The sequence below is a fragment of the Balaenoptera physalus genome (assembly GCF_965194825.1).
Source record: "Balaenoptera physalus genome assembly, chromosome: 8".
Classification (NCBI taxonomy): Eukaryota; Metazoa; Chordata; class Mammalia; order Artiodactyla; family Balaenopteridae; genus Balaenoptera; species Balaenoptera physalus.
The window spans coordinates 15,688,786-15,714,715 of record NC_138887.1 but is presented as its reverse complement, the minus strand read 5'-3'; positions in this window follow the sequence as shown (position 1 = coordinate 15,714,715).

The window sequence follows — 25,930 nt, the reverse complement described above, 5'->3', positions numbered from 1 at the left end:
TCAACCATCTTCCCGCCCAGAGGTTCTACCATCCTTTGGGTGTCCCAGGCATGTTTAGCTGTAGCTTGGCTCCCCTGCCCCGGGAGATTTCGGCACCTGGAGTGGGGATCAGGCAGCACGTCTCCAATGGGGCTGCATTAGCTGGCACATCCTCACCAGTTCCCTCAGTCCCAAGAAAGTCAAGCCTTGGGACCCAAGCCTGCTCTGGCTGCAGGGATGTGACAGCTGGGTGGGTCTCTGCCGCTGAACGAATTTAGTAACCATTCCCACCCCCCTTTTGTTTTTTATTTTCATAACGGGATATAGCAGATTTGCAATGTTGTGTTCCTTTCTGGTGAGCTCGTACTTGCTTCTCTTATGCAGAGGGTTTTCTGTACTTTTGTGTGGATTACTACCAAGCTTACATATTCTTTTCGTCCGTTACAGTGCATTGAGTCAAATTCTGTGTGCTAAAAGCAGGTCCTTATTCATTAATCATTTTCTGTATGTAACGGTATGTATGCCAATTTCCAACTCCAGGTTGATGCCTCTCCCGCTGACTTTCCCCACTGGTAGCCATACGTTTGCTTTCCAAATCTGTGACTGTGTTTCTGTTATGGAAGTTGGTTCATTTGTATCAAATTTTAGATTGTGTCTATAAGTGATATCGTATGATATTTCTCTTTCTCGGACGTTTGTCATCCAGTATGATTCTACCTAGGTCCATCCGAGTGCTGCAAATGGACTCATTTCCTTCATTTCATGGCTGAGTAATACTCCATTGTTCATATGTACCGCAAGTACTTTATCCATTGTTCCTTTCTAGGACAATTAGTTTGCTTGCAAATCTATGCTCTTGAAAACAGGGCTGCCCTAAATATTGGGGTGCGTGTGTCCTTTGATTACTGGCTCTCCCAGGATATATGCTCCAGAGTGGAATTTCCGAATCCTCTGTAGCTCTAGATTTTAGAGGTTTAAGAAACTCCAAACTGTTCTCCGGAGTGGCTGTTAGCAATTTACCTTCCCATCATCATCTGGGCAGGGTTAGCTTTTTTTCCACGCCCACGCCAGCATTTCTTGCTGTTAGACTTGGTTATGATGGTCATTTTGTATGATGATAGATGATACCTCTCTGTCGAGTTGATTTGCATTACCGGAATATATGATTGCCAAAAAGGGCCTTCAGTGTTTGCCGTAGTACACACTGGAAAAACCCGAACGCCCCGTTTGTCCAACCGAGTCACTGGTGCTATTAAGCAGGTTTTTTCGTGCTTTAATGTGCCAGTAAATCCTATTTGTTGGAATGCATTTGCTGCGATTGCGCCTTGTTTTCACGTCCATTTCGATCACCTACCCCAAGACATTGAGCGAGGTCAGATGTTCTTTACAGCACTGCAGGCCATGTAATTTGCAGTGCCCCTGAGCACCGGTTTTCAGGTTGTTGTTACGGGAAGCGGCCACAAGGCGGCAGCATTTCTTTAGCCCCACTCGTGTACCTGGGGGAACCGGAGCCTTTGGAAAAGTCCTGTCCCTGCTTGGAAATTAGATGGCCTGTGCCTGTGCAAACACCCTAGGGCTTGTGTCTGAGTTCTCCACCCCCCCCGTAACCTTCATCCAGGGAACAAAATCCAAGCTGTAGAAAACCGGGTTTTGAGGGTATTGTCTTCCCACGGTGGGGAGACCTTAAGAAAAGAGGCTGCAGGTGGGAATCACAGCATCAGGAAATGTGGAGGTTAGGTGACTTTTCAAATATCTTCCTGCACAGAGGTTCTACCATCCTTTGGGTGTCCCAGGCATGTTTAGCTGTAGCTTGGCTCCCCTGCCCCGGGAGATTTCGGCACCTGGAGTGGGGATCAGGCAGCACATCTCCAATGGGGCTGCATTAGCTGGCACATCCTTACAAGGACCTTCAGGTGCACGAAAGTCAAGCCTTGGGACCCAAGCCTGCTCTGGCTGCAGGGATGTGACAGCTGGGTGGGTCTCTGCCGCTGAACGAATTTAGTAACCATTCCCACCCCCCTTTTGTTTTTTATTTTCATAACGGGATATAGCAGATTTGCAATGTTGTGTTCCTTTCTGGTGAACTCGTACTTGCTTCTCTTGTGCAGAGAGTTTTCTGTACTTTTGTGCGGATTACTACCAAGCTTACATATTCTTTTCGTCCGTTACAGTGCATTGAGTCAAATTCTATGTGCTAAAAGCAGGTCCTTATTCAATAATCATTTTCTATATGTAACGGTATGTATGCCAATTTCCAACTCCAGGTTGATGCCTCTCCCGCTGACTTTCCCCACTGGTAGCCATACGTTTGCTTTCCAAATCTGTGACTGTGTTTCTGTGATGGAAGTTGGTTCATTTGTATAATTTTCGATGGTGTCTATAAGTGATATCATGTGATATTTCTCTTTCTCGGACGTTTGTCATCCAGTATGAGTCTACCTAGGTCCATCCGAGTACTCCAAATGGACTCATTTCCTTCATTTCATGGCTGAGTAATACTCCATTGTTCATATGTACTGCAAGTTCTTTATCCATTGTTCCTTTCTGGGACAATTAGTTTGCTTGCAAGTCTATGCTCTTGAAAACAGGGCTGCACTAAATATCGCAGTGCATGTGTCCTTCGATACTGACTTTACCAGGATATACGGCCCAGAGTGGAATTGCTGGATCCTCTGTAGCTCTAGATTTTAGATGTTTAGGAAGCTCCAAACTCTTCTCCAGAGTGGCTGTTAGCAATTTACCATCCCACCATCACCTGAACAGGGTTAGCTTTTTTCCCACGCCCCCCCCCCCCAGCATTTTTTTCTGTTAGACTTGGTGACGATGGTCATTCTGAATGGTGAGAGATAATACCTCTCTGTCGAGTTGATTTGCATTACCGGAATATATGATTGCCAAAAAGGGCCTTCAGTGTTCGCCGTAGTACACACTGGAAAAACCCGAACGCCCCGTTTGTCCAACCGAGTCACTGGTGCTATTAAGCAGGTTTTTTCGTGCTTTAATGTGCCAGTAAATCCTATTTGTTGGAATGCATTTGCTGCGATTGCGCCTTGTTTTCACGTCCATTTCGATCACCTACCCCAAGACATTGAGCGAGGTCAGATGTTCTTTACAGCACTGCAGGCCATGTAATTTGCAGTGCCCCTGAGCACCGGTTTTCAGGTTGTTGTTACGGGAAGCGGCCACAAGGCGGCAGCATTTCTTTAGCCCCACTCGTGTACCTGGGGGAACCGGAGCCTTTGGAAAAGTCCTGTCCCTGCTTGGAAATTAGATGGCCTGTGCCTGTGAAAACACCCTAGGGCTTGTGTCTGAGTTCTCCCCCCCGTAACCTTCATCCAGGGAACAAAATCCAAGCTGTTGAAAACCGGGTTTTGAGGGTATTGTCTTCCCACGGTGGGGAGACCTTAAGGAAAGAGGCTGCAGGTTGGAATCACAGCATCAGGAAATGTGGAGGTTAGGTGACTTTTCAACCATCTTCCCGCCCAGAGGTTCTACCATCCTTTGGGTGTCCCAGGCATGTTTAGCTGTAGCTTGACTCCCCTGCCCCGGGAGATTTCGGCACCTGGAGTGGGGATCAGGCAGCACATCTGCAATGGGGCTGCATTAGCTGGCACATCCTCACCAGTTCCCTCAGTCCCAAGAAAGTCAAGCCTTGGGACCCAAGCCTGCTCTGGCTGCAGGGATGTGACAGCTGGGTGGGTCTCTGCCGCTGAACGAATTTAGTAACCATTCCCACCCCCCTTTTGTTTTTTATTTTCATAACGGGATATAGCAGATTTGCAATGTTGTGTTCCTTTCTGGTGAGCTCGTACTTGCTTCTCTTATGCAGAGGGTTTTCTGTACTTTTGTGTGGATTACTGCCAAGCTTACATATTCTTTTCGTCCGTTACAGTGCATTGAGTCAAATTCTGTGTGCTAAAAGCAGGTCCTTATTCATTAATCATTTTCTGTATGTAACGGTATGTATGCCAATTTCCAACTCCAGGTTGATGCCTCTCCCGCTGACTTTCCCCACTGGTAGCCATACGTTTGCTTTCCAAATCTGTGACTGTGTTTCTGTTATGGAAGTTGGTTCATTTGTATCAAATTTTAGATTGTGTCTATAAGTGATATCGTATGATATTTCTCTTTCTCGGACGTTTGTCATCCAGTATGATTCTACCTAGGTCCATCCGAGTGCTGCAAATGGACTCATTTCCTTCATTTCATGGCTGAGTAATACTCCATTGTTCATATGTACTGCAAGTTCTTTATCCATTGTTCCTTTCTGAGACAATTAGTTTGCTTGCAAGTCTATGCTCTTGAAAAGAGGGCTGCACTAAATATCGCAGTGCATGTGTCTTTCGATACTGACTTTACCAGGATATACGGCCCAGAGTGGAATTGCTGGATCCTCTGTAGCTCTAGATTTTAGATGTTTAGGAAGCTCCAAACTCTTCTCCAGAGTGGCTGTTAGCAATTTACCTTCCCACCATCACATGGGCAGGGTTAGCTTTTTTCCCACGCCCCCCCCCAGCATTTCTTGCTGTTAGATTTGGTGACGATGGTCATTCTGAATGGTGAGAGATGATACCTCTCTGTCGAGTTGATTTGCATTACCGGATATTAGATTGGCCAGAAAGGGTCTTCGGCGTTTTCCCTAATACATCAGGTAAAAACCCAAACCCCCTTTTTCCCAACCCAGTCACTGGTGCTATTAGCAGCTTTTTATGTGCTTTAACGTGCCAGTAACACGTACCTGATGATTGCGTTTCCTGCAATTCTGCCTTGTTTTCACATCCTTTTCGAACACTTACCCCAAGATATTGAGCGAGGGCAGGTGTCATTTACAGCCCAGCAGGTCTTGTGAATTGCAGTGCCCCTGAGCAATGGTTTTCAGGTTGTTGTTACGGGAAGCGGCCACAAGGCGGCAGCATTTCTTAAGCCCCGCTCGTGTACCTGGGGGAACCTGAGCCTTTGGAAACGTCCTGTCCCTGCTTGGAAATTAGATGGCCTGTGCCTGTGCAAACACCCTAGGGATTGTGTCTGAGTTCTCCCCCCCTTAACCTTTATCCAGGGAACAAAATCCAAGCTGTTGAAAACCGGGTTTTGAGGGTATTGTCTTCCCACGGTGGGGAGACCTTAAGGAAAGGGGCTGCAGGTGGAAATCACAGCATCAGGAAATGTGGAGGTTAGGTGACTTTTCAACCATCTTCCCGCCCAGAGGTTCTACCATCCTTTGGGTGTCCCAGGCATGTTTAGCTGTAGCTTGGCTCCCCTGCCCCGGGAGATTTCGGCACCTGGAGTGGGGATCAGGCAGCACGTCTCCAATGGGGCTGCATTAGCTGGCACATCCTCACCAGTTCCCTCAGTCCCAAGAAAGTCAAGCCTTGGGACCCAAGCCTGCTCTGGCTGCAGGGATGTGACAGCTGGGTGGGTCTCTGCCGCTGAACGAATTTAGTAACCATTCCCACCCCCCTTTTGTTTTTTATTTTCATAACGGGATATAGCAGATTTGCAATGTTGTGTTCCTTTCTGGTGAGCTCGTACTTGCTTCTCTTATGCAGAGGGTTTTCTGTACTTTTGTGTGGATTACTACCAAGCTTACATATTCTTTTCGTCCGTTACAGTGCATTGAGTCAAATTCTGTGTGCTAAAAGCAGGTCCTTATTCATTAATCATTTTCTGTATGTAACGGTATGTATGCCAATTTCCAACTCCAGGTTGATGCCTCTCCCGCTGACTTTCCCCACTGGTAGCCATACGTTTGCTTTCCAAATCTGTGACTGTGTTTCTGTTATGGAAGTTGGTTCATTTGTATCAAATTTTAGATTGTGTCTATAAGTGATATCGTATGATATTTCTCTTTCTCGGACGTTTGTCATCCAGTATGATTCTACCTAGGTCCATCCGAGTGCTGCAAATGGACTCATTTCCTTCATTTCATGGCTGAGTAATACTCCATTGTTCATATGTACCGCAAGTACTTTATCCATTGTTCCTTTCTAGGACAATTAGTTTGCTTGCAAATCTATGCTCTTGAAAACAGGGCTGCCCTAAATATTGGGGTGCGTGTGTCCTTTGATTACTGGCTCTCCCAGGATATATGCTCCAGAGTGGAATTTCCGAATCCTCTGTAGCTCTAGATTTTAGAGGTTTAAGAAACTCCAAACTGTTCTCCGGAGTGGCTGTTAGCAATTTACCTTCCCATCATCATCTGGGCAGGGTTAGCTTTTTTTCCACGCCCACTCCAGCATTTCTTGCTGTTAGACTTGGTTATGATGGTCATTTTGTATGATGATAGATGATACCTCTCTGTCGAGTTGATTTGCATTACCGGAACATATGATTGCCAAAAAGGGCCTTCAGTGTTTGCCGTAGTACACACTGGAAAAACCCGAACGCCCCGTTTGTCCAACCGAGTCACTGGTGCTATTAAGCAGGTTTTTTTCGTGCTTTAATGTGCCAGTAAATCCTATTTGTTGGAATGCATTTGCTGCGATCGCGCCTTGTTTTCACGTCCATTTCGATCACCTACCCCAAGACATTGAGCGAGGTCAGATGTTCTTTACAGCACTGCAGGCCATGTAATTTGCAGTGCCCCTGAGCACCGGTTTTCAGGTTGTTGTTACGGGAAGCGGCCACAAGGCGGCAGCATTTCTTTAGCCCCACTCGTGTACCTGGGGGAACCGGAGCCTTTGGAAAAGTCCTGTCCCTGCTTGGAAATTAGATGGCCTGTGCCTGTGCAAGAACCCTAGGGCTTGTGTCTGAGTTCTCCCCCCCGTAACCTTCATCCAGGGAACAAAATCCAAGCTGTAGAAAACCGGATTTTGAGGGTATTGTATTCCCACGGTGGGGAGACCTTAAGAAAAGAGGCTGCAGGTGGGAATCACAGCATCAGGAAATGTGGAGGTTAGGTGACTTTTCAAATATCTTCCTGCACAGAGGTTCTACCATCCTTTGGGTGTCCCAGGCATGTTTAGCTGTAGCTTGGCTCCCCTGCCCCGGGAGATTTCGGCACCTGGAGTGGGGATCAGGCAGCACATCTGCAATGGGGCTGCATTAGCTGGCACATCCTCACCAGTTCCCTCAGTCCCAAGAAAGTCAAACCTTGGGACCCAAGCCTGCTCTGGCTGCAGGGATGTGACAGCTGGGTGGGTCTCTGCCGCTGAACGAATTTAGTAACCATTCCCACCCCCCTTTTGTTTTTTATTTTCATAACGGGATATAGCAGATTTGCAATGTTGTGTTCCTTTCTGGTGAACTCGTACTTGCTTCTCTTATGCAGAGAGTTTTCTGTACTTTTGTGCGGATTACTACCAAGCTTACATATTCTTTTCGTCCGTTACAGTGCATTGAGTCAAATTCTATGTGCTAAAAGCAGGTCCTTATTCAATAATCATTTTCTATATGTAACGGTATGTATGCCAATTTCCAACTCCAGGTTGATGCCTCTCCCGCTGACTTTCCCCACTGGTAGCCATACGTTTGCTTTCCAAATCTGTGACTGTGTTTCTGTGATGGAAGTTGGTTCATTTGTATAATTTTTCGATGGTGTCTATAAGTGATATCATGTGATATTTCTCTTTCTCGGACGTTTGTCATCCAGTATGAGTCTACCTAGGTCCATCCGAGTACTCCAAATGGATTCATTTCCTTCATTTCATGGCTGAGTAATACTCCATTGTTCATATGTACTGCAAGTTCTTTATCCATTGTTCCTTTCTGGGACAATTAGTTTGCTTGCAAGTCTATGCTCTTGAAAAGAGGGCTGCACTAAATATCGCAGTGCACGTGTCCTTCGATACTGACTTTACCAGGATATACGGCCCAGAGTGGAATTGCTGGATCCTCTGTAGCTCTAGATTTTAGATGTTTAGGAAGCTCCAAACTCTTCTCCAGAGTGGCTGTTAGCAATTTACCTTCCCACCATCACCTGAACAGGGTTAGCTTTTTTCCCACGCCCCCCCCCCCCCAGCATTTCTTTCTGTTAGACTTGGTGACGATGGTCATTCTGAATGGTGAGATATAATACCTCTCTGTCGAGTTGATTTGCATTACCGGAATATATGATTGCCAAAAAGGGCCTTCAGTGTTCGCCGTAGTACACACTGGAAAAACCCGAACGCCCCGTTTGTCCAACCGAGTCACTGGTGCTATTAAGCAGGTTTTTTCGTGCTTTAATGTGCCAGTAAATCCTATTTGTTGGAATGCATTTGCTTCGATTTTGCCTTGTTTTCACGTCCATTTCGATCACCTACCCCAAGGCATTGAGCGAGGTCAGATGTTCTTTACAGCACTGCAGGCCATGTAATTTGCAGTGCCACTGAGCACCGGTTTTCAGGTTGTTGTTACGGGAAGCGGCCACAAGGCGGCAGCATTTCTTTAGCCCCACTCGTGTACCTGGGGGAACCGGAGCCTTTGGAAAAGTCCTGTCCCTGCTTGGAAATTAGATGGCCTGTGCCTGTGAAAACACCCTAGGGCTTGTGTCTGAGTTCTCCCCCCCGTAACCTTCATCCAGGGAACAAAATCCAAGCTGTTGAAAACCGGGTTTTGAGGGTATTGTCTTCCCACGGTGGGGAGACCTTAAGGAAAGAGGCTGCAGGTTGGAATCACAGCATCAGGAAATGTGGAGGTTAGGTGACTTTTCAAATATCTTCCCGCCCAGAGGTTCTACCATCCTTTGGGTGTCCCAGGCATGTTTAGCTGTAGCTTGACTCCCCTGCCCCGGGAGATTTCGGCACCTGGAGTGGGGATCAGGCAGCACATCTGCAATGGGGCTGCATTAGCTGGCACATCCTCACCAGTTCCCTCAGTCCCAAGAAAGTCAAGCCTTGGGACCCAAGCCTGCTCTGGCTGCAGGGATGTGACAGCTGGGTGGGTCTCTGCCGCTGAACGAATTTAGTAACCATTCCCACCCCCCTTTTGTTTCTTATTTTCATAACGGGATATAGCAGATTTGCAATGTTGTGTTCCTTTCTGGTAAGCTCGTACTTGCTTCTCTTATGCAGAGGGTTTTCTGTACTTTTGTGTGGATTACTACCAAGCTTACATATTCTTTTTGTCCGTTACAGTGCATTGAGTCAAATTCTGTGTGCTAAAAGCAGGTCCTTATTCATTAATCATTTTCTGTATGTAACGGTATGTATGCCAATTTCCAACTCCAGGTTGATGCCTCTCCCGCTGACTTTCCCCACTGGTAGCCATACGTTTGCTTTCCAAATCTGTGACTGTGTTTCTGTTATGGAAGTTGGTTCATTTGTATCAAATTTTAGATTGTGTCTATAAGTGATATCGTATGATATTTCTCTTTCTCGGACGTTTGTCATCCAGTATGATTCTACCTAGGTCCATCCGAGTGCTGCAAATGGACTCATTTCCTTCATTTCATGGCTGAGTAATACTCCATTGTTCATATGTACTGCAAGTTCTTTATCCATTGTTCCTTTCTGAGACAATTAGTTTGCTTGCAAGTCTATGCTCTTGAAAAGAGGGCTGCACTAAATATCGCAGTGCATGTGTCTTTCGATACTGACTTTACCAGGATATACGGCCCAGAGTGGAATTGCTGGATCCTCTGTAGCTCTAGATTTTAGATGTTTAGGAAGCTCCAAACTCTTCTCCAGAGTGGCTGTTAGCAATTTACCTTCCCACCATCACATGGGCAGGGTTAGCTTTTTTCCCACGCCCCCCCCCCAGCATTTCTTGCTGTTAGATTTGGTGACGATGGTCATTCTGAATGGTGAGAGATGATACCTCTCTGTCGAGTTGATTTGCATTACCGGATATTAGATTGGCCAGAAAGGGTCTTCGGCGTTTTCCCTAACACATCAGGTAAAAACCCAAACCCCCTTTTTCCCAACCCAGTCACTGGTGCTATTAGCAGCTTTTTATGTGCTTTATCGTGCCAGTAACACGTACCTGATGATTGCGTTTCCTGCAATTCTGCCTTGTTTTCACATCCTTTTCGAACACTTACCCCAAGATATTGAGCGAGGGCAGGTGTCATTTACAGCCCAGCAGGTCTTGTGAATTGCAGTGCCCCTGAGCAATGGTTTTCAGGTTGTTGTTACGGGAAGCGGCCACAAGGCGGCAGCATTTCTTAAGCCCCGCTCGTGTACCTGGGGGAACCTGAGCCTTTGGAAACGTCCTGTCCCTGCTTGGAAATTAGATGGCCTGTGCCTGTGCAAACACCCTAGGGATTGTGTCTGAGTTCTCCCCCCCTTAACCTTTATCCAGGGAACAAAATCCAAGCTGTTGAAAACCGGGTTTTGAGGGTATTGTCTTCCCACGGTGGGGAGACCTTAAGGAAAGGGGCTGCAGGTGGAAATCACAGCATCAGGAAATGTGGAGGTTAGGTGACTTTTCAAACATCTTCCCGCCCAGAGGTTCTACCATCCTTTGGGTGTCCCAGGCATGTTTAGCTGTAGCTTGGCTCCCCTGCCCCGGGAGATTTCGGCACCTGGAGTGGGGATCAGGCAGCACGTCTCCAATGGGGCTGCATTAGCTGGCACATCCTCACCAGTTCCCTCAGTCCCAAGAAAGTCAAGCCTTGGGACCCAAGCCTGCTCTGGCTGCAGGGATGTGACAGCTGGGTGGGTCTCTGCCGCTGAACGAATTTAGTAACCATTCCCACCCCCCTTTTGTTTCTTATTTTCATAACGGGATATAGCAGATTTGCAATGTTGTGTTCCTTTCTGGTGAGCTCGTACTTGCTTCTCTTATGCAGAGGGTTTTCTGTACTTTTGTGTGGATTACTACCAAGCTTACATATTCTTTTTGTCCGTTACAGTGCATTGAGTCAAATTCTGTGTGCTAAAAGCAGGTCCTTATTCATTAATCATTTTCTGTATGTAACGGTATGTATGCCAATTTCCAACTCCAGGTTGATGCCTCTCCCGCTGACTTTCCCCACTGGTAGCCATACGTTTGCTTTCCAAATCTGTGACTGTGTTTCTGTAATGGAAGTTGGTTCATTTGTATCAAATTTTAGATTGTGTCTATAAGTGATATCGTATGATATTTCTCTTTCTCGGACGTTTGTCATCCAGTATGATTCTACCTAGGTCCATCCGAGTGCTGCAAATGGACTCATTTCCTTCATTTCATGGCTGAGTAATACTCCATTGTTCATATGTACCGCAAGTACTTTATCCATTGTTCCTTTCTAGGACAATTAGTTTGCTTGCAAATCTATGCTCTTGAAAACAGGGCTGCCCTAAATATTGGGGTGCGTGTGTCCTTTGATTACTGGCTCTCCCAGGATATATGCTCCAGAGTGGAATTTCCGAATCCTCTGTAGCTCTAGATTTTAGAGGTTTAAGAAACTCCAAACTGTTCTCCGGAGTGGCTGTTAGCAATTTACCTTCCCATCATCATCTGGGCAGGGTTAGCTTTTTTTCCACGCCCACTCCAGCATTTCTTGCTGTTAGACTGGGTTATGATGGTCATTTTGTATGATGATAGATGATACCTCTCTGTCGAGTTGATTTGCATTACCGGAATATATGATTGCCAAAAAGGGCCTTCAGTGTTTGCCGTAGTACACACTGGAAAAACCCGAACGCCCCGTTTGTCCAACCGAGTCACTGGTGCTATTAAGCAGGTTTTTTTCGTGCTTTAATGTGCCAGTAAATCCTATTTGTTGGAATGCATTTGCTGCGATTGCGCCTTGTTTTCACGTCCATTTCGATCACCTACCCCAAGACATTGAGCGAGGTCAGATGTTCTTTACAGCACTGCAGGCCATGTAATTTGCAGTGCCCCTGAGCACCGGTTTTCAGGTTGTTGTTACGGGAAGCGGCCACAAGGCGGCAGCATTTCTTTAGCCCCACTCGTGTACCTGGGGGAACCGGAGCCTTTGGAAAAGTCCTGTCCCTGCTTGGAAATTAGATGGCCTGTGCCTGTGCAAGCACCCTAGGGCTTGTGTCTGAGTTCTCCCCCCCGTAACCTTCATCCAGGGAACAAAATCCAAGCTGTAGAAAACCGGATTTTGAGGGTATTGTATTCCCACGGTGGGGAGACCTTAAGAAAAGAGGCTGCAGGTGGGAATCACAGCATCAGGAAATGTGGAGGTTAGGTGACTTTTCAAATATCTTCCTGCACAGAGGTTCTACCATCCTTTGGGTGTCCCAGGCATGTTTAGCTGTAGCTTGGCTCCCCTGCCCCGGGAGATTTCGGCACCTGGAGTGGGGATCAGGCAGCACATCTGCAATGGGGCTGCATTAGCTGGCACATCCTCACCAGTTCCCTCAGTCCCAAGAAAGTCAAACCTTGGGACCCAAGCCTGCTCTGGCTGCAGGGATGTGACAGCTGGGTGGGTCTCTGCCGCTGAACGAATTTAGTAACCATTCCCACCCCCCTTTTGTTTTTTATTTTCATAACGGGATATAGCAGATTTGCAATGTTGTGTTCCTTTCTGGTGAACTCGTACTTGCTTCTCTTATGCAGAGAGTTTTCTGTACTTTTGTGCAGATTACTACCAAGCTTACATATTCTTTTCGTCCGTTACAGTGCATTGAGTCAAATTCTATGTGCTAAAAGCAGGTCCTTATTCAATAATCATTTTCTATATGTAACGGTATGTATGCCAATTTCCAACTCCAGGTTGATGCCTCTCCCGCTGACTTTCCCCACTGGTAGCCATATGTTTGCTTTCCAAATCTGTGACTGTGTTTCTGTGATGGAAGTTGGTTCATTTGTATAATTTTTCGATGGTGTCTATAAGTGATATCATGTGATATTTCTCTTTCTCGGACGTTTGTCATCCAGTATGAGTCTACCTAGGTCCATCCGAGTACTCCAAATGGACTCATTTCCTTCATTTCATGGCTGAGTAATACTCCATTGTTCATATGTACTGCAAGTTCTTTATCCATTGTTCCTTTCTGGGACAATTAGTTTGCTTGCAAGTCTATGCTCTTGAAAAGAGGGCTGCACTAAATATCGCAGTGCATGTGTCCTTCGATACTGACTTTACCAGGATATACGGCCCAGAGTGGAATTGCTGGATCCTATGTATCTCAAGATTTTAGATGTTTAGGAAGCTCCAAACTCTTCTCCAGAGTGGCTGTTAGCAATTTACCTTCCCACCATCACCTGGGCAGGGTTAGCTTTTTTTTCAACGCCCCCTCCAGCATTTCTTGCTGTTAGACTTGGTGACGATGGTCATTCTGAATGGTGAGAGATGATTCCTCTCTGTCGACTTGATTTGCATTACCGGAATATATGATTGCCAAAAAGGGCCTTCAGTGTTTGCCGTAGTACACACTGGAAAAACCCGAACGCCCCGTTGTTCCAACCGAGTCACTGGTGCTATTAAGCAGGTTTTTTCGTGCTTTAATGTGCCAGTAAATCCTATTTGTTGGAATGCATTTGCTGCGATTGCGCCTTGTTTTCACGTCCATTTCGATCACCTACCCCAAGACATTGAGCGAGGTCAGATGTTCTTTACAGCACTGCAGGCCATGTAATTTGCAGTGCCCCTGAGCACCGGTTTTCAGGTTGTTGTTACGGGAAGCGGCCACAAGGCGGCAGCATTTCTTTAGCCCCACTCGTGTACCTGGGGGAACCGGAGCCTTTGGAAAAGTCCTGTCCCTGCTTGGAAATTAGATGGCCTGTGCCTGTGCAAACACCCTAGGGCTTGTGTCTGAGTTCTCCCCCCCCCCGTAACCTTCATCCAGGGAACAAAATCCAAGCTGTTGAAAACCGGGTTTTGAGGGTATTGTATTCCCACGGTGGGGAGACCTTAAGAAAAGAGGCTGCAGGTGGGAATCACAGCATCAGGAAATGTGGAGGTTAGGTGACTTTTCAAATATCTTCCCGCCCAGAGGTTCTACCATCCTTTGGGTGTCCCAGGCATGTTTAGCTGTAGCTTGGCTCCCCTGCCTCGGGAGATTTCGGCACCTGGAGTGGGGATCAGGCAGCACGTCTCCAATGGGGCTGCATTAGCTGGCACAGCCTCACCAGTTCCCTCAGTCCCAAGAAAGTCAAGCCTTGGGACCCAAGCCTGCTCTGGCTGCAGGGATGTGACAGCTGGGTGGGTCTCTGCCGCTGAATGAATTTAGTAACCATTCCCACCCCCCTTTTGTTTTTTATTTTCATAACGGGATATAGCAGATTTGCAATGTTGTGTTCCTTTCTGGTGAGCTCGTACTTCTCTTATGCAGAGGGTTTTCTGTACTTTTGTGTGGATTACTACCAAGCTTACATATTCTTTTCGTCCGTTACAGTGCATTGAGTCAAATTCTGTGTGCTAAAAGCAGGTCCTTATTCATTAATCATTTTCTGTATGTAACGGTATGTATGCCAATTTCCAACTCCAGGTTGATGCCTCTCCCGCTGACTTTCCCCACTGGTAGCCATACGTTTGCTTTCCAAATCTGTGACTGTGTTTCTGTAATGGAAGTTGGTTCATTTGTATCAAATTTTAGATTGTGTCTATAAGTGATATCGTATGATATTTCTCTTTCTCGGACGTTTGTCATCCAGTATGATTCTACCTAGGTCCATCCGAGTGCTGCAAATGGACTCATTTCCTTCATTTCATGGCTGAGTAATACTCCATTGTTCATATGTACCGCAAGTACTTTATCCATTGTTCCTTTCTAGGACAATTAGTTTGCTTGCAAATCTATGCTCTTGAAAACAGGGCTGCCCTAAATATTGGGGTGCGTGTGTCCTTTGATTACTGGCTCTCCCAGGATATATGCTCCAGAGTGGAATTTCCGAATCCTCTGTAGCTCTAGATTTTAGAGGTTTAAGAAACTCCAAACTGTTCTCCGGAGTGGCTGTTAGCAATTTACCTTCCCATCATCATCTGGGCAGGGTTAGCTTTTTTTCCACGCCCACGCCAGCATTTCTTGCTGTTAGACTTGGTTATGATGGTCATTTTGTATGATGATAGATGATACCTCTCTGTCGAGTTGATTTGCATTACCGGAATATATGATTGCCAAAAAGGGCCTTCAGTGTTTGCCGTAGTACACACTGGAAAAACCCGAACGCCCCGTTTGTCCAACCGAGTCACTGGTGCTATTAAGCAGGTTTTTTCGTGCTTTAATGTGCCAGTAAATCCTATTTGTTGGAATGCATTTGCTGCGATTGCGCCTTGTTTTCACGTCCATTTCGATCACCTACCCCAAGACATTGAGCGAGGTCAGATGTTCTTTACAGCACTGCAGGCCATGTAATTTGCAGTGCCCCTGAGCACCGGTTTTCAGGTTGTTGTTACGGGAAGCGGCCACAAGGCGGCAGCATTTCTTTAGCCCCACTCGTGTACCTGGGGGAACCAGAGCCTTTGGAAAAGTCCTGTCCCTGCTTGGAAATTAGATGGCCTGTGCCTGTGCAAGCACCCTAGGGCTTGTGTCTGAGTTCTCCCCCCCGTAACCTTCATCCAGGGAACAAAATCCAAGCTGTAGAAAACCGGATTTTGAGGGTATTGTATTCCCACGGTGGGGAGACCTTAAGAAAAGAGGCTGCAGGTGGGAATCACAGCATCAGGAAATGTGGAGGTTAGGTGACTTTTCAAATATCTTCCTGCACAGAGGTTCTACCATCCTTTGGGTGTCCCAGGCATGTTTAGCTGTAGCTTGGCTCCCCTGCCCCGGGAGATTTCGGCACCTGGAGTGGGGATCAGGCAGCACATCTCCAATGGGGCTGCATTAGCTGGCACATCCTTACAAGGACCTTCAGGTGCACGAAAGTCAAGCCTTGGGACCCAAGCCTGCTCTGGCTGCAGGGATGTGACAGCTGGGTGGGTCTCTGCCGCTGAACGAATTTAGTAACCATTCCCACCCCCCTTTTGTTTTTTATTTTCATAACGGGATATAGCAGATTTGCAATGTTGTGTTCCTTTCTGGTGAGCTCTTACTTGCTTCTCTTATGCAGAGAGTTTTCTGTACTTTTGTGCGGATTACTACCAAGCTTACATATTCTTTTCGTCCGTTACAGTGCATTGAGTCAAATTCTATGTGCTAAAAGCAGGTCCTTATTCAATAATCATTTTCTATATGTAACGGTATGTATGCCAATTTCCAACTCCAGGTTGATGCCTCTCCCGCTGACTTTCCCCAGTGGTAGCCATATGTTTGCTTTCCAAATCTGTGACTGTGTTTCTGTTATGGAAGTTGGTTCATTTGTATAATTTTTCGATGGTGTCTATAAGTGATATCATGTGATATTTCTCTTTCTCGGACGTTTGTCATCCAGTATGATTCTACCTAGGTCCATCCGAGTGCTGCAAATGGACTCATTTCCTTCATTTCATGGCTGAGTAATACTCCATTGTTCATAGGTACTGCAAGTTCTTTATCCATTGTTCCTTTCTGGGACAATTAGTTTGCTTGCAAGTCTATGCTCTTGAAAAGAGGGCTGCACTAAATATCGCAGTGCATGTGTCCTTCGATACTGACTTTCCCAGGATATACGGCCCAGAGTGGAATTGCTGGATCCTCTGTAGCTCTAGATTTTAGAGGTTTAGGAAGCTCCAAACTCTTCTCCAGAGTGGCTGTTAGCAATTTACCTTCCCACCATCAACTGAGCAGGGCTAGCTTTTTTCCCACGCCCCCCCCCCAGCATTTCTTTCTGTTAGACTTGGTTATGATGGTCATTCTGAATGGTGAGAGATGATACCTCTCTGTCGAGTTGATTTGCATTACCGGAATATATGATTGCCAAAAAGGGCCTTCAGTGTTTGCCTTAGTACACACTGGAAAAACCCGAACGCCCCGTTTGTCCAACCGAGTCACTGGTGCTATTAAGCAGGTTTTTTCGTGCTTTAATGTGCCAGTAAATCCTATTTGTTGGAATGCATTTGCTGCGATTGCGCCTTGTTTTCACGTCCATTTCGATCACCTACCCCAAGACATTGAGCGAGGTCAGATGTTCTTTACAGCACTGCAGGCCATGTAATTTGCAGTGCCCCTGAGCACCGGTTTTCAGGTTGTTGTTACGGGAAGCGGCCACAAGGCGGCAGCATTTCTTTAGCCCCACTCGTGTACCTGGGGGAACCGGAGCCTTTGGAAAAGTCCTGTCCCTGCTTGGAAATTAGATGGCCTGTGCCTGTGCAAACACCCTAGGGCTTGTGTCTGAGTTCTCCCCCCCGTAACCTTCATCCAGGGAACAAAATCCAAGCTGTTGAAAACCGGGTTTTGAGGGTATTGTCTTCCCACGGTGGGGAGACCTTAAGGAAAGAGGCTGCAGGTTGGAATCACAGCATCAGGAAATGTGGAGGTTAGGTGACTTTTCAAATATCTTCCTGCACAGAGGTTCTACCATCCTTTGGGTGTCCCAGGCATGTTTAGCTGTAGCTTGACTCCCCTGCCCCGGGAGATTTCGGCACCTGGAGTGGGGATCAGGCAGCACATCTGCAATGGGGCTGCATTAGCTGGCACATCCTCACCAGTTCCCTCAGTCCCAAGAAAGTCAAGCCTTGGGACCCAAGCCTGCTCTGGCTGCAGGGATGTGACAGCTGGGTGGGTCTCTGCCGCTGAACGAATTTAGTAACCATTCCCACCCCCCTTTTGTTTTTTATTTTCATAACGTGATATAGCAGATTTGCAATGTTGTGTTCCTTTCTGGTGAACTCGTACTTGCTTCTGTTATGCAGAGAGTTTTCTGTACTTTTGTGCGGATTACTACCAACCTTACATATTCTTTTCGTCCGTTACAGTGCATTGAGTCAAATTCTATGTGCTAAAAGCAGGTCCTTATTCAATAATCATTTTCTATATGTAACGGTATGTATGCCAATTTCCAACTCCAGGTTGATGCCTCTCCCGCTGACTTTCCCCACTGGTAGCCATATGTTTGCTTTCCAAATCTGTGACTGTGTTTCTGTTATGGAAGTTGGTTCATTTGTATAATTTTAAATAGTGTCTATAAGTGATATCTTGTGATATTTCTCTTTCTCGGACGTTTGTCATCCAGTATGAGTCTACCTAGGTCCATCCGAGTACTCCAAATGGACTCATTTCCTTCATTTCATGGCTGAGTAATACTCCATTGTTCATATGTACTGCAAGTTCTTTATCCATTGTTCCTTTCTGGGACAATTAGTTTGCTTGCAAGTCTATGCTCTTGAAAAGAGGGCTGCACTAAATATCGCAGTGCATGTGTCTTTCGATACTGACTTTACCAGGATATACGGCCCAGAGTGGAATTGCTGGATCCTCTGTAGCTCTAGATTTTAGATGTTTAGGAAGCTCCAAACTCTTCTCCAGAGTGGCTGTTAGCAATTTACCTTCCCACCATCACCTGGGCAGGGTTAGCTTTTTTCCCACGCCCCCCCCCCAGCATTTCTTGCTGTTAGATTTGGTGACGATGGTCATTCTGAATGGTGAGAGATGATACCTCTCTGTCGAGTTGATTTGCATTACCGGATATTAGATTGGCCAGAAAGGGTCTTCGGCGTTTTCCCTAATACATCAGGTAAAAACCCAAACCCCCTTTTTCCCAACCCAGTCACTGGTGCTATTAGCAGCTTTTTATGTGCTTTAACGTGCCAGTAACACGTACCTGATGATTGCGTTTCCTGCAATTCTGCCTTGTTTTCACATCCTTTTCGAACACTTACCCCAAGATATTGAGCGAGGGCAGGTGTCATTTACAGCCCAGCAGGTCTTGTGAATTGCAGTGCCCCTGAGCAATGGTTTTCAGGTTGTTGTTACGGGAAGCGGCCACAAGGCGGCAGCATTTCTTAAGCCCCGCTCGTGTACCTGGGGGAACCTGAGCCTTTGGAAACGTCCTGTCCCTGCTTGGAAATTAGATGGCCTGTGCCTGTGCAAACACCCTAGGGATTGTGTCTGAGTTCTCCCCCCCTTAACCTTTATCCAGGGAACAAAATCCAAGCTGTTGTAAACCGGGTTTTGAGGGTATTGTCTTCCCACGGTGGGGAGACCTTAAGGAAAGGGGCTGCAGGTGGAAATCACAGCATCAGGAAATGTGGAGGTTAGGTGACTTTTCAAACATCTTCCCGCCCAGAGGTTCTACCATCCTTTGGGTGTCCCAGGCATGTTTAGCTGTAGCTTGGCTCCCCTGCCCCGGGAGATTTCGGCACCTGGAGTGGGGATCAGGCAGCACGTCTCCAATGGGGCTGCATTAGCTGGCACAGCCTCACCAGTTCCCTCAGTCCCAAGAAAGTCAAGCCTTGGGACCCAAGCCTGCTCTGGCTGCAGGGATGTGACAGCTGGGTGGGTCTCTGCCGCTGAACGAATTTAGTAACCATTCCCACCCCCCTTTTGTTTTTTATTTTCATAACGGGATATAGCAGATTTGCAATGTTGTGTTCCTTTCTGGTGAGCTCGTACTTGCTTCTCTTATGCAGAGGGTTTTCTGTACTTTTGTGTGGATTACTACCAAGCTTACATATTCTTTTCGTCCGTTACAGTGCATTGAGTCAAATTCTGTGTGCTAAAAGCAGGTCCTTATTCATTAATCATTTTCTGTATGTAACGGTATGTATGCCAATTTCCAACTCCAGGATGATGCCTCTCCCGCTGACTTTCCCCACTGGTAGCCATACGTTTGCTTTCCAAATCTGTGACTGTGTTTCTGTTATGGAAGTTGGTTCATTTGTATCAAATTTTAGATTGTGTCTATAAGTGATATCGTATGATATTTCTCTTTCTCGGACGTTTGTCATCCAGTATGATTCTACCTAGGTCCATCCGAGTGCTGCAAATGGACTCATTTCCTTCATTTCATGGCTGAGTAATACTCCATTGTTCATATGTACCGCAAGTACTTTATCCATTGTTCCTTTCTAGGACAATTAGTTTGCTTGCAAATCTATGCTCTTGAAAACAGGGCTGCCCTAAATATTGGGGTGCGTGTGTTCTTTGATTACTGGCTCTCCCAGGATATACGGCCCAGAGTGGAATTGCTGGATCCTCTGTAGCTCTAGATTTTAGATGTTTAGGAAGCTCCAAACTCTTCTCCAGAGTGGCTGTTAGCAATTTACCTTCCCACCATCACCTGGGCAGGGTTAGCTTTTTTCCCACGCCCCCCCCCCCAGCATTTCTTGCTGTTAGACTTGGTGACGATGGTCATTCTGAATGCTGAGAGATGATACCTCTCTGTCGAGTTGATTTGCATTACCGGAATATATGATTGCCAAAAAGGGCCTTCAGTGTTTGCCGTAGTACACACTGGAAAAACCCGAACGCCCCGTTTGTCCAACCGAGTCACTGGTGCTATTAAGCAGGTTTTTTCGTGCTTTCATGTGCCAGTAAATCCTATTTGTTGGAATGCATTTGCTGCGATTGCGCCTTGTTTTCACGTCCATTTCGATCACCTACCCCAAGACATTGAGCGAGGTCAGATGTTCTTTACAGCACTGCAGGCCATGTAATTTGCAGTGCCCCTGAGCACCGGTTTTCAGGTTGTTGTTACGGGAAGCGGCCACAAGGCGGCAGCATTTCTTTAGCCCCACTCGTGTACCTGGGGGAACCGGAGCCTTTGGAAAAGTCCTGTCCCTGCTTGGAAATTAGATGGCCTGTGCCTGTGCAAACACCCTAGGGCTTGTGTCTGAGTTCTCCCCCCCGTAACCTTCATCCAGGGAACAAAATCCAAGCGGTTGAAAACCGGGTTTTGAGGGTATTTTCTTCCCACGGTGGGGAGACCTTAAGGAAAGAGGCTGCAGGTGGGAATCACAGCATCAGGAAATGTGGAGGTTAGGTGACTTTTCAAATATCTTCCTGCACAGAAGTTCTACCATCCTTTGGGTGTCCCAGGCATGTTTAGCTGTAGCTTGGCTCCCCTGCCCCGGGAGATTTCGGCACCTGGAGTCGGGATCAGGCAGCACATCTGCAATGGGGCTGCATTAGCTGGCACATCCTTACAAGGACCTTCAGGTGCACGAAAGTCAAGCCTTGGGACCCAAGCCTGCTCTGGCTGCAGGGATGTGACGGCTGGGTGGGTCTCTGCCGCTGAACGAATTTAGTAACCATTCCCACCCCCCTTTTGTTTTTTATTTTCATAACGGGATATAGCAGATTTGCAATGTTGTGTTCCTTTCTGGTGAGCTCGTACTTGCTTCTCTTATGCAGAGGGTTTTCTGTACTTTTGTGTGGATTACTACCAAGCTTACATATTCTTTTCGTCCGTTACAGTGCATTGAGTCAAATTCTGTGTGCTAAAAGAAGGTCCTTATTCATTAATCATTTTCTGTATGTAACGGTATGTATGCCAATTTCCAACTCCAGGTTGATGCCTCTCCCGCTGACTTTCCCCACTGGTAGCCATACGTTTGCTTTCCAAATCTGTGACTGTGTTTCTGTTATGGAAGTTGGTTCATTTGTATCAAATTTTAGATTGTGTCTATAAGTGATATCGTATGATATTTCTCTTTCTCGGACGTTTGTCATCCAGTATGAGTCTACCTAGGTCCATCCGAGTACTCCAAATGGACTCATTTCCTTCATTTCATGGCTGAGTAATACTCCATTGTTCATATGTACTGCAAGTTCTTTATCCATTGTTCCTTTCTGGGACAATTAGTTTGCTTGCAAGTCTATGCTCTTGAAAAGAGGGCTGCACTAAATATCGCAGTGCATGTGTCCTTCGATACTGACTTTCCCAGGATATACGGCCCAGAGTGGAATTGCTGGATCCTCTGTAGCTCTAGATTTTAGATGTTTAGGAAGCTCCAAACTCTTCTCCAGAGTGGCTGTTAGCAATTTACCTTCCCACCATCACCTGGGCAGGGTTAGCTCTTTTCCCACGCCCCCCCCCCCCCAGCATTTCTTGCTGTTAGACTTGGTGACGATGGTCATTCTGAATGGTGAGAGATGATACCTCTCTGTCGAGTTGATTTGCATTACCGGAATATATGATTGCCAAAAAGGGCCTTCAGTGTTTGCCGTAGTACACACTGGAAAAACCCAAACGCCCCGTTTGTCCAACCGAGTCACTGGTGCTATTAAGCAGGTTTTTTCGTGCTTTAATGTGCCAGTAAATCCTATTTGTTGGAATGCATTTGCTGCGATTGCGCCTTGTTTTCACGTCCATTTCGATCACCTACCCCAAGACATTGAGCGAGGTCAGATGTTCTTTACAGCACTGCAGGCCATGTAATTTGCAGTGCCCCTGACCACCGGTTTTCAGGTTGTTGTTACGGGAAGCGGCCACAAGGCGGCAGCATTTCTGTAGCCCCACTCGTGTACCTGGGGGAACCGGAGCCTTTGGAAAAGTCCTGTCCCTGCTTGGAAATTAGATGGCCTGTGCCTGTGCAAACACCCTAGGGCTTGTGTCTGAGTTCTCCCCCCCGTAACCTTCATCCAGGGAACAAAATCCAAGCTGTTGAAAACCGGGTTTTGAGGGTATTGTCTTCCCACGGTGGGGAGACCTTAAGAAAAGAGGCTGCAGGTTGGAATCACAGCATCAGGAAATGTGGAGGTTAGGTGACTTTTCAAATATCTTCCTGCACAGAGGTTCTACCATCCTTTGGGTGTCCCAGGCATGTTTAGCTGTAGCTTGGCTCCCCTGCCCCGGGAGATTTCGGCACCTGGAGTGGGGATCAGGCAGCACATCTGCAATGGGGCTGCATTAGCTGGCACATCCTCACCAGTTCCCTCAGTCCCAAGAAAGACAAGCCTTGGGACCCAAGCCTGCTCTGGCTGCAGGGATGTGACAGCTGGGTGGGTCTCTGCCGCTGAACGAATTTAGTAACCATTCCCACCCCCCTTTTGTTTTTTATTTTCATAACGGGATATAGCAGATTTGCAATGTTGTGTTCCTTTCTGGTGAACTCGTACTTGCTTCTCTTATGCAGAGAGTTTTCTGTACTTTTGTGTGGATTACTACCAAGCTTACATATTCTTTTCGTCCGTTACAGTGCATTGAGTCAAATTCTGTGTGCTAAAAGCAGGTCCTTATTCATTAATCATTTTCTGTATGTAACGGTATGTATGCCAATTTCCAACTCCAGGTTGATGCCTCTCCCGCTGACTTTCCCCACTGGTAGCCATACGTTTGTTTTCCAAATCTGTGACTGTGTTTCTGTTATGGAAGTTGGTTCATTTGTATCAAATTTTAGATTGTGTCTATAAGTGATATCGTATGATATTTCTCTTTCTCGGACGTTTGTCATCCAGTATGAGTCTACCTAGGTCCATCCGAGTACTCCAAATGGACTCATTTCCTTTATTTCATGGCTGAGTAATACTCCATTGTTCATATGTACCGCAAGTACTTTATCCATTGTTCCTTTCTAGGACAATTAGTTTGCTTGCAAATCTATGCTCTTGAAAACAGGGCTGCCCTAAATATTGGGGTGCGTGTGTCCTTTGATTACTGGCTCTCCCAGGATATATGCTCCAGAGTGGAATTTCCGAATCCTCTGTAGCACTAGATTTTAGAGGTTTAAGAAACTCCAAACTGTTCTCCGGAGTGGCTTTTAGCAATTTACCTTCTCATCATCATCTGGGCAGGGTTAGCTTTTTTTCCACGCCCACGCCAGCATTTCTTGCTGTTAGACTTGGTGACGATGGTCATTCTGAATGGTGAGAGATGATACCTCTCTGTCGAGTTGATTTGCATTACCGGAATATATGATTGCCAAAAAGGGCCTTCAGTGTTTGCCGTAATACACACTGGAAAAACCCGAATGCCCCGTTTGTCCAACCGAGTCACTGGTGCTATTAAGCAGGTTTTTTCGTGCTTTAATGTGCCAGTAAATCCTATTTGTTGGAATGCATTTGCTGCGATTGCGCCTTGTTTTCACGTCCATTTCGATCACCTACCCCAAGACATTGAGCGAGGTCAGATGTTCTTTACAGCACTGCAGGCCATGTAATTTGCAGTGCACCTGAGCACCGGTTTTCAGGTTGTTTTTACGGGAAGCGGCCACAAGGCGGCAGCATTTCTGTAGCCCCACTCGTGTACCTGGGGGAACCGGAGCCTTTGGAAAAGTCCTGTCCCTGCTTGGAAATTAGATGGCCTGTGCCTGTGCAAACACCCTAGGGCTTGTGTCTGAGTTCTCCCCCCCTTAACCTTCATCCAGGGAACAAAATCCAAGCTGTTGAAAACCGGGTTTTGAGGGTATTGTCTTCCCACGGTGGGGAGACCTTAAGGAAAGAGGCTACAGGTTGGAATCACAGCATCAGGAAATGTGGAGGTTAGGTGACTTGTCAAATATCTTCCCGCCCAGAGGTTCTACCATCCTTTGGGTGTCCCAGGCATGTTTAGCTGTAGCTTGGCTCCCCTGCCCCGGGAGATTTCGGCACCTGGAGTGGGGATCACGCAGCACATCTGCAATGGGGCTGCATTAGCTGGCACATCCTCACCAGTTCCCTCAGTCCCAAGAAAGTCAACCCTTGGGACCCAAGCCTTCTCTGGCTGCAGGGATGTGACAGCTCGGTGGGTGTCTGCCGCTGAACGAATTTAGTAACCATTCCCACCCCCCTTTTGTTTTTTATTTTCATAACGGGATATAGCAGATTTGCAATGTTGTGTTCCTTTTCGGTGAACTCGTACTTGCTTCTCTTATGCAGAGAGTTTTCTGTACTTTTGTGCGGATTACTACCAAGCTTATATATGCTTTTCGTCCGTTACAGTGCATTGAGTCAAATTCTATGTGCTAAAAACAGGTCCTTATTCATTAATCATTTTCTGTATGTAACGGTATGTATGCCAATTTCCAACTCCAGGTTTATGCCTCTCCCGCTGACTTTCCCCACTGGTAGCCATAAGTTTGCTTTCTAAATCTTTGACTGTGTTTCTGTTATGGAAGTTGGTTCATTTGTATAATTTTTAGATTGTGTCTATAAGTGATATTATGTGATATTTCTCTTTCTCGGACGTTTGTCATCCAGTATGATTCTACCTAGGTCCATCCGAGTGCTGCAAATGGACTCATTTCCTTCATTTCATGGCTGAGTAATACTCCATTGTTCATATGTACTGCAAGTTCTTTATCCATTGTTCCTTTCTGGGACAATTAGTTTGCTTGCAAGTCTATGCTCTTGAAAAGAGGGCTGCACTAAATATCGCACTGCATGTGTCCTTCGATACTGACTTTCCTAGGATATACGCCCCAGAGTGGAATTGCTGGATCCTCTGTAGCTCTAGATTTTAGATGTTTAGGAAGCTCCAAACTCTTCTCGAGAGTGGCTGTTAGCAATTTATCTTTCCACCATCACCTGGGCAGGGTTAGCTTTTTTCCCACGCCCCCCCCCCCCCTAGCATTTCTTGCTGTTAGACTTGGTGACGATGGTCATTCTGAATGGTGAGAGATGATACCTCTCTGTCGAGTTGATTTGCATTACCGGATATTAGATTGGCCAAAAAGGGTCTTCGGCGTTTTCCCTAATACATCAGGTAAAAACCCAAACCCCCCTTTTTTCCCAACCCAGACACTGGTGCTATTAGCAGCTTTTTATGTGCTTTAACGTGCCAGTAACACGTACCTGATGATTGCGTTTCCTGCAATTCTGCCTTGTTTTCACATCCTTTTCGAACACTTACCCCAAGATATTGAGCGAGGGCAGGTGTCATTTACAGCCCAGCAGGTCTTGTGAATTGCAGTGCCCCTGAGCACCGGTTTTCAGGTTGTTGTTACGGGAAGCGGCCACAAGGCGGCAGCATTTCTTAAGCCCCGCTCGTGTACCTGGGGGAACCTGAGCCTTTGGAAACGTCCTGACCCTGCTTGGAAATTAGATGGCCTGTGCCTGTGCAAACACCGTAGGGCTTGTGTCTGAGTTCTCCCCCCCTTAACCTTTATCCAGGGAACAAAATCCAAGCGGTTGAAAACCGGGTTTTGAGGGTATTGTCTTCCCACGGTGGGGAGACCTTAAGGAAAGGGGCTGCAGGTGGAAATCACAGCATCAGGAAATGTGGAGGTTAGGTGACTTTTCAAACATCTTCCCGCCCAGAGGTTCTACCATCCTTTGGGTGTCCCAGGCATGTTTAGCTGTAGCTTGGCTCCCCTGCCCCGGGAGATTTCGGCACCTGGAGTGGGGATCAGGCAGCACAT